General features: G+C 43.5%; 1 pseudogene; it reads right to left on the bottom strand.

Annotated features, from left to right (window-relative positions):
• Positions 1–3,147: 3,147 nt before the first annotated feature.
• On the bottom strand, positions 3,148–4,745 carry LOC128054510 (ribosome biogenesis protein NSA2 homolog; annotated as a pseudogene).
• Positions 4,746–8,447: the final 3,702 nt, after the last annotated feature.

Raw genomic sequence — 8,447 nt, 5'->3', positions numbered from 1 at the left:
CTCTCAAGAGTCTTATCCAACGTCACAGTTCAAAAGCATCAATTCTTCAGCGCTCAGCTTTCTTTATGGTCCAACTCTCACAGCCATACATGACTACTGGAAAAACCATAGCCTTGACTAGACAGACTTCTGTTGGCAAAGTAAAGTCTCTCCTTTTTAATATGCTGTCTAGGTTGGTCATAACTTTTCTTCCAAGGAGTAAGTGTCTTTTAATTTCATGGCTTCAGTCACCATCTGCAGTGATTTTGCAGATGGCAGTGTAGTGCCTCAAAATAACCATCTTATCACAGTGTGGTTGCCAGATTCTTTTATGGGTCAGAGATGGCGGGGAGGGGAGGGGGAAACAAACTGAAAAACTATTTAGTCCTTGAAAATGTCCCCTCAGGCAGGGGAATGTGTTAATTTCGCTTACTTACAGTCCTTCACAGGTGGGCTTGCTATGTCTATTCCATGCCCATTATACAAACCTATGACTCCACAGTCCATTCCCATTTTATTCGGCAGCTCTACCAGAATGTGCTACCTGATGAATGACTAACTACAGTACTCTGAAACTGGAAACTATTTCATGATGTATGTGAGTTCCCTGGAACAGGACTTCTTACTGCCCACAGCTTCCCACAGATTATTCATCTTGATGATAAACAATGACCATCTCAGGCACAAGAGAATCTTTTTGTCTGACTCTCACGTCCCTTCTGGGCTTTTCAGGTGGCTCAGTGGTAAAGAAACACCTGCCAATGCAGGCGACGTTGGTTCAATCCCTTGGTTGGGAAGATTCCCTGGAGAAGGACAACCCACTCCAGTTTTCTTGCCTGGAAAATCCCACGGACGGAGGAGCCTGGCGGGCTACTGTCCATGGGGTCGCAAAGAGTCAGACCCTACTGTGCAGATCCACGCATACAATGTCCCTTTGGGGAACCATGTAAGGATAAGGAGATGTCAGCTGCCTCTTGACATTCAGAGCCTGGACATACTTTGCCTTCCAGTTCCGCCTCAGTCACCCTCACTCTGGGCCCTTTTCAGCAGATAGAGGTCTTCAGCAGATATTTATCAGGTAGCTGATAAATAAAGTATTTCCTTGCTGGAGGCAGAGATCAGGTTCAGGCAATTCCCTGAAAAGTGACTTAGGAAGGGCTAGCATGGAGATACTTTACCCCAAATCCCAGGCACCCTCCAAAATTCCCCTTACTCTCCAAGGGGATGTCCTTCTATCACTAAGGTTTTTTCTTATTTATCCAAAAGATTCTAGTAAGCCCTTTTCTATCCAGGAAGGCTGTATTTGATTCTGCCAGTCTACTTGGCCAGAACATAGAACATGTGAAAGAATCTTACTCCTTCTTTCAGTCTTTACCCCTGAGTAAACTCTACAAGCCATCCATTCAACACTATTTCCTGAGCCACTGGTGTGTTTCAGGCTGGGGGTGGGGGCGGCCCAGAGCGTAAGGATGAGATGATGTGACTTCCACCCTGCCAGAGCTCCCCTTCTAGCAGGGGAAACACAGAGCATCCATGTCAGTCGTGACCCAGCAGGACACGTGCAGTGACAGGAGGGCACACAGTGTGCCGTGGAGCCCTAAGGGGAGGAGAGACTCGTTAGGCTTCACGGCATTGCGGAGATTTCCCGAGGGAGACGCTTTGATGCTAAACCTTAAAAGCTATCCATCAGAGAGGAGGAAGGCATTCCAGGCATGGAGAACAGCATCCATGGGCCAGGTCACAAAAGGAAGGGGCTCCAGACAAGGTCAGAAGTCCTAGGAGGCTGCCCTACAGAGGCGTGGCCAAGAGTAGGAGAGCTGAGCCTGGAAACAGAATTGGGCTACGTTGAAAAGAGCCCCATGTCTTGTGAGGTTACTTGGATTTCATCTGTAGGCAACAGAGTCAGGCGTGACTTCTGAGAAGCAGAAGATTGTTTGAGAAAGATCTCTCTGAGACCAGGTTAGAGGACAGCAGATGCAAAGGAGAGGAATTTGCGGGAGTAAGATCAGTGGGTGCCTGTCATGTTATTATTGGTTGATTTTATGTGTAAACTTGATTGGGCCAGGGTGCCCAGGTATTTGGTCAAACATTATCTTGCACATTTCCATGAAGGTGTTTTTAAAATGAGATTAACATTCAAACCAGTAGACTGAAGCAGATTGCCTTATGTGGGTGGGCCTTGTCCCATCAGTTGAAGGCCTTATTAGAATTAAGACAGACCTACCCTGGGCTTCCCCGATGTCTCGGAGGGTAACAAGTCTGCCTGCAGTGCAGGAGATCCGGGCTCTATCCCTGGGTGGGGAAGATCCCCTGGAAAAAGGAGTGGCAACCCACTCCAGTATTCTTGCCTGGGGAATCCCAGACAGAGAAGCCTGGTGGGCTACAGTCCATGGATGTGACTAAGCAACTAACCCTTTCACTTTCTTTTTCCCCCTGAGCAAGAGAGAACCCTCCAGCCAACAGCCTTGGACTTGATCAGCAACATTCATTCTTCCCAGCTTCCCAGCTCACTGGGCAGCTTCTGGACATGCTAGCCTCTGTCATTACATGAACCCATTTCTTGAAATTAGTTAATTAAAATAAAGAAACATATATATTTGTATCCATGACATGTCTTCTATCTTCTTGGTTCTATGTTATTTCTAAATCTATTTCCAAAAACCTTCCGTGGCTCTGGGAAATGCATTGAAAGAAATTTCCACCCACCGGTACGTTCTCCTCCACTTCACAGAGGGTACAAGACTTAGCTTTAATCATTTGTCTTGGCCTCCAGCACTCAGCACAGACCTGGTTCTATATAAATACTTATAAACTTCAAAAATGTGTAAATCAATGCCTAAATGATAGTCTTTTACAAAGTATGGTGCATATCTCATTGGTGATGAGGTTGTTTGGGGGGGGTTATACACTTTTTGAACAGTTATACACAGTAGATGTTCCTTTACCCAATATGCATTTCACTGAACTCTTAATTTTCTGTTTTTTTTTTTAAATTAAGCCATTTTAATGTTGTTGTTTTTTTTTTCTTTTTAACAGTGGAATAAATAATTTTCTTGATGACTGTAGACATGTCAGGCTGGTTGGTACAATTCAGAAATATGAGTAACAGTATCCTGATTGGTGTGTAATCTTCAATAATTACAAGGAGCAATTTGTATGTAACTGCTGTTAAACCAGTAACACTGCATTTATGGATCCATCATTTTTAGGATTGCTGGTAACCTGGGCGTACTTTTCCCAAATGACTTTGCCGCCTTGTGTCACAAGGCCCAGTTCATTCACATTCGCCTCAACAACAGCACCTTTGATAACTATGAAGTGTTGCTTTATAGAAGTGACTATGAAAGCTTTTATCACTGCTATACCCTTAAGAGCCTAAGCTCTACATTTTTGAAATTTTAGGGAGAGTGAGCCTATAATTTCAAGATACCTTAAATAGCAAAATTTGGACAAGTCTTCCAAGTGCCCTTCTTCGTAAATCTATTTAGAATCAAGCTTAAAAGTCACCACCAGCAAATCATTTTCATAGCCTGTATGGGAACTGAACTTTCTTCTATTTAATTTTTCAGCACTGCTTTATTATAAGACACAGGTGGCAAAAAATAATAAGCTATTTGTATTGTAAGCTGAAAAGAATGAGAGTCATAGAGTAGATCTGCAGCAATCTCTTCTGAGGATGGCAAGAAAAACAGACATTTCAACTGTGCCTTTCAATTTGCAATCAGGTTAAAGAAACAAACATTTGGTCAACCAGGGGTCTAGAATTGGTATAGAATTTAGAGACTCAAGAAACAGTTTTCTATAACAGGTTAACCTGGGGTATCCTTTGCTGCTGCTGCTGCTGCTGCTGCTAAGTCGTGTCCGACTCTGTGAGACCCCATAGACGGCAGCCCACCAGGCAAGAACACTGGAGTGGGTTGCCATTTCCTTCTCTGGGGCATCCTCTAGTGCATGTTAATGAAGTCTCCTGTATGTACAGTTGGGAAGGCCCCTGGAGGAGGAAATGGCAACTCACTCCAGTATTCTTGCATAGAGAATCCCATGGACAGAGGAGCCTGGTGGGCTACAGTCCATGGGGTCGCAAAAAGTCGGACACGTTTGAGTGCCTAATACTTGACTTTTTTGGTAAAAACACCCAAAGGTGTATACGGTGGGGACGAGGGATTCTTCTTTACACCAAGTACTGGCAGGCAAAAGGTGGCTTTCCGTCTAGGATGTGTCACGTGGGCCTGCTTGAAACATAATCCTATTGGCCTAATGAATCTTTCATATTTAGGTAGCTTTAGAGTAAAGCCTTGCCCAACAAATAGTGTTTGTAACCATCCTCTTCTAGGCTTTCTTCTTTGTCTTTCCATTCAAATAACTTTTCATACTTCTGTTTCTCCCTAGGAGAGAACTTTGGGCAGAGAGGCTGCCTTTTTCCCACTTTCTCTTTTCAGTTTTGTCTAATCATGTTGGAAAGTACATCAGCTCGAGACTGTCCCTCTCTGCCCAGTGGTTATGTAGGCACTGTTCTCTGCGGAATCTTCTCATCGTGCTTCGGTTTGGTTGTTTCTCTTTTCATGCATCTTTTTCATGTGTATTTTCTCAGCATACAGCTGTCTATGGTAGAGCTTAGCTTTCAGATCAATCATCTTTTTCGCCTCCTTTGAACATTCATGAGCCTCTTGACCTTCCTTCTCTCTTCTTGTTCTCATGGTAATCGAAGTGATATCCATAGTGCTTCCGGTGTAACTCGATACATTCATATATTCATTCTGTGGCATGGTGAGGGCAGCCAGGCCACCGGGTACAGCCGCCAGAGCACAGAGGCTCTCGATTTGTGGGTCTCAGAGACCCACGAGCAGACCCCATGCCCTTCTCCATCAGTTTTGCTGACTGACATTTGCATCCCAGGAATACTCACTCATCCACCCACCAGGGTCTTGGCATGCTCACCAAGAGGCCTCTGATTTTCTTTCCAAACCAGGCTGTGCCAATTTGGACATATGTGACTCAAGTAAATATCATGTAAATCAACAGAATATCAGTAGGAAAAGAAAAAAAAAGTCCAAGTTATATGAAAATCAAGTTGAATGCCTTAAAGAAAGATGACAAAGGTAAATTGCTCAAAAATGATATCATAAATTTTGTTGTTGAGTTTGGTGGGCAGGAAAACAGCTGTAAAACCAGTAGGGAAAAGGAATAAAATCCTAGAAGGTTTCAAACTCAAATTTATATCCAAGGGTCTGAATTCTCATCCCATTTTAAAGAATCTGAAATTCAGAAATTATGGGCAATGCTGTTTGGATGCAGTTTATGCTAGATACCGTAAAATCCTGGTTAATGAATCTGTGCTGTGGAGAACTTTACTGCCCGCCCCCCCCCAAAATATGCTAAAATCCTAACCTCTACTTTCTCAGAATGGGACCTTATTTGGAAATAGGGTCATTCCAGACATAATTAGTTAAACTAAGATGAGGTCATACTGGAGTAAGATGGGCTCCTAATCTGGTATGACTGGTGTCCTTATGATGGGGGAATCTAGACACAGGAATTCATAGAGGAGAGATGAAAGGAGAGATTGGGATGATGCGTGTGCGAGTCAAGGTTACCCAAGAGTGTCCGCAACCATCAGAAGCTCAGAGAAAGCATGACCAGATTCTCACTCACAACCCTCAGTTCAGTTCAGTTCAGTTCAGTTCAGTCACTCAGTCATGTCCGACTCTTTGCGACCCCATGAATTCCACCATGCCAGGCCTGCCTGTCCATCACCATCTCCCGGAGTTCACTCAGACTCACATCCATCGAGTCCGTGATGCCATCCAGCCATCTCATCCTCTGTCGTCCCCTTCTCCTCCTGCCCCCAACCTGTCCCAGCATCAGAGTCTTTTCCAATGAGTCAACTCTTCGCATGAGGAGTCCAAAGTACCGGAGCTTCAGCTTTAGCATCATTCCTTCCAAAGAAATCCCAGGGTTGATCTCCTTCAGAATGGACTGGTTGGATCTCCTTGCAGTCCAAGGGACTCTCAAGAGTCTTCTCCAACACCACGGTTCAAAAGCATCAATTCTTTGGTGCTCAGCCTTCTTCACAGTCCAACTCTCACATCCATACATGACCACAGGAAAAACCATAGCCTTGACTAGACGGACCTTAGTCGGCAAAGTAATGTCTCTGCTTTTGAATATGCTATCTAGGTTGGTCATAACTTTTCTTCCAAGGAGTAAGTGTCTTTTAATTTCATGGCTGCAGTCACCATCTGCAATGATTTTGGAGCCCCCAAAAATAAAGTCTGACACTGTTTCCACTGTTTCCCCATCTATTTCCCACGAAGTGATGGGACCAGATGCCATGATCTTCGTTTTCTGAATGTTGAGCTTTAAGCCAACGTTTTCACTCTCTACTTTCACTTTCATCAAGAGGCTTTTTAGCTCCTCTTCACTTTCTGCCAGAAGAGTGGTGTCATCTGCATATCTGAGGTTATTGATATTTCTCCCAGCAATCTTGATTCCAGCTTGTGTTTCTTCCAACCCAGCGTTTCTCATGATGTACTCTGCATAAAAGTTAAATAAGCAGAGTGACAATATACAGCCTTGACATACTCCTTTTCCTATTTGGAACCAGTCTGTTGTTCCATGTCCAGTTCTAACTGTTGCTTCCTGGCCTGCATACAGATTTCTCAAGAGGCAGGTCAGGTGGTCTGGTATTCCCATCTCTCTCAGAGTTTTCCACAGTTTCTTGTGATCCACACAGTCAAAGGCTTTGGCATAGTCGATAAAGCAGAAATAGATGTTTTTCTGGAACTCTCTTGCTTTTTCCATGATCCAGCGGATGTTGGCAATTTGATCTCTGGTTCCTCTGCCTTTTCTAAAACCAGCTTAAACATCAGGGAGTTCGTGGTTCACGTATTGCTGAAGCCTGGCTTGGAGAATTTTGAGCATTACTTTAATAGCATGTGAGATGAGTGCAATTGTGCAGTAGTTTGAGCATTCTTTGGCATTGCCTTTCTTTGGAATTGGAATGAAAACTGACCTTTTCCAGTCCTTTGGCCACTGCTGAGTTTTCCATATTTGCTGGCATATTGAGTGCAGCACTTTCACAGCATCATCTTTCAGGATTTGAAATAGCTCAACTGGAATTCCATCACCTCCACTAGCTTTGTTCGTAGCGATGCTTTCTAAGGCCACTTGACTTCACACTCCAAGATGTCTGGCTCTAGATTAGTGATCACATCATCATGATTATCTTGCTCGTGAAGATCTTTTTTGTACAGTTCTTCTGTGTATTCTTGCCACCTCTTCTTAATATCTTCTGCTTCTGTTAGGTCCAGACCATTTCTGTCCTTTATCGAGCCCGTCTTTGCATGAAGTGTTCCCTTGGTATCTCTAATTTTCTTGAAGAGATCTCTAGTCTTTCCCATTCTGTTGTTTTCCTCTATTTCTTTGCATTGATTGCTGAAGAAGGCATTCTTATCTCTCCTTGCTATTCTTTGGAACTCTGCATTCAGATGCTTATATCTCTCCTTTTCTCCTTTGCTTTTTGCCTCTCTTCTTTTCACAGCTATTTGTAAGGCCTCCCCAGACAGCCATTTTGCTTTTTTGCATTTCTTTTTCTTGGAGATGGTCTTGATCCCTGTCTCCTGTACAATGTCACAAACCTCATTCCATAGTTCATCAGGTACTCTATCTATCAAATCTAGACCCTTAAATCTATTTCTCACTTCCACTGTATAATCATAAGGGATTTGATTTAGGTCATACCTCAATGGTCTAGCGGTTTTCCCTACTTTCTTCAATTTAAGTCTGAATTTGGCAATAAGGAGTTCATGATCTGAGCCACAGTCAGCTCCTGGTCTTGTTTTTGTTGACTGTATAGAGCTTCTCCATCTTTGGCTGCAAAAAATATAATCAATCTGATTTTGGTGTTGACCATCTGGTGGTGTCCATGTGTAGAGTCTTCTCTTGTGTTGTTGGAAGAGGGTGTTTGCTGTGACCAGTGCATTTTCTTGGCAAAACTCTATTAGTCTTTGCCCTGCTTCATTCCGCACTCCAAGGCCAAATTTGCCTGTTACTCCAGGTGTTTCTTGACTTCCTACTTTTGCATTCCAGTCCCCTAGAATGAAAAGGACATCTGGGGTGTTAGTTCTAAAAGGTCTGGTCAGGAAGAACCAATTCCGTTGACACCTTCATCTTGGACTCCCAGCCTCCAGACTCTCAGACGGCCTTTCTCTTGTTTAAGCTGCTCTCTCTGTGGCACTCAGTTCGGACAGCTGTAGGAGACTAACACAAGGCCACACTCAAAGAGAAGCCCATTGTTTACATGAAACAATATGCGCATTTGAAGTTAGGATAAACTACTTAGGGTAGGTATGTATCATTTTTAATTCCTTGGTTTAACTTGAATCTACTCTATTACCGATTCAACTATGAGACTCAGGGACACAGGATAAAAGAGCTCTTTTTCTAGTTATCTTAATGCAAATTACAAA

Source organism: Budorcas taxicolor, chromosome 10 (assembly GCF_023091745.1).
Source record: "Budorcas taxicolor isolate Tak-1 chromosome 10, Takin1.1, whole genome shotgun sequence".
In the NCBI taxonomy this organism is placed as follows: Eukaryota; Metazoa; Chordata; class Mammalia; order Artiodactyla; family Bovidae; genus Budorcas; species Budorcas taxicolor.
Note: the sequence above shows the minus strand (reverse complement) of the source record. Positions and strands in the feature narration are given on the sequence as shown.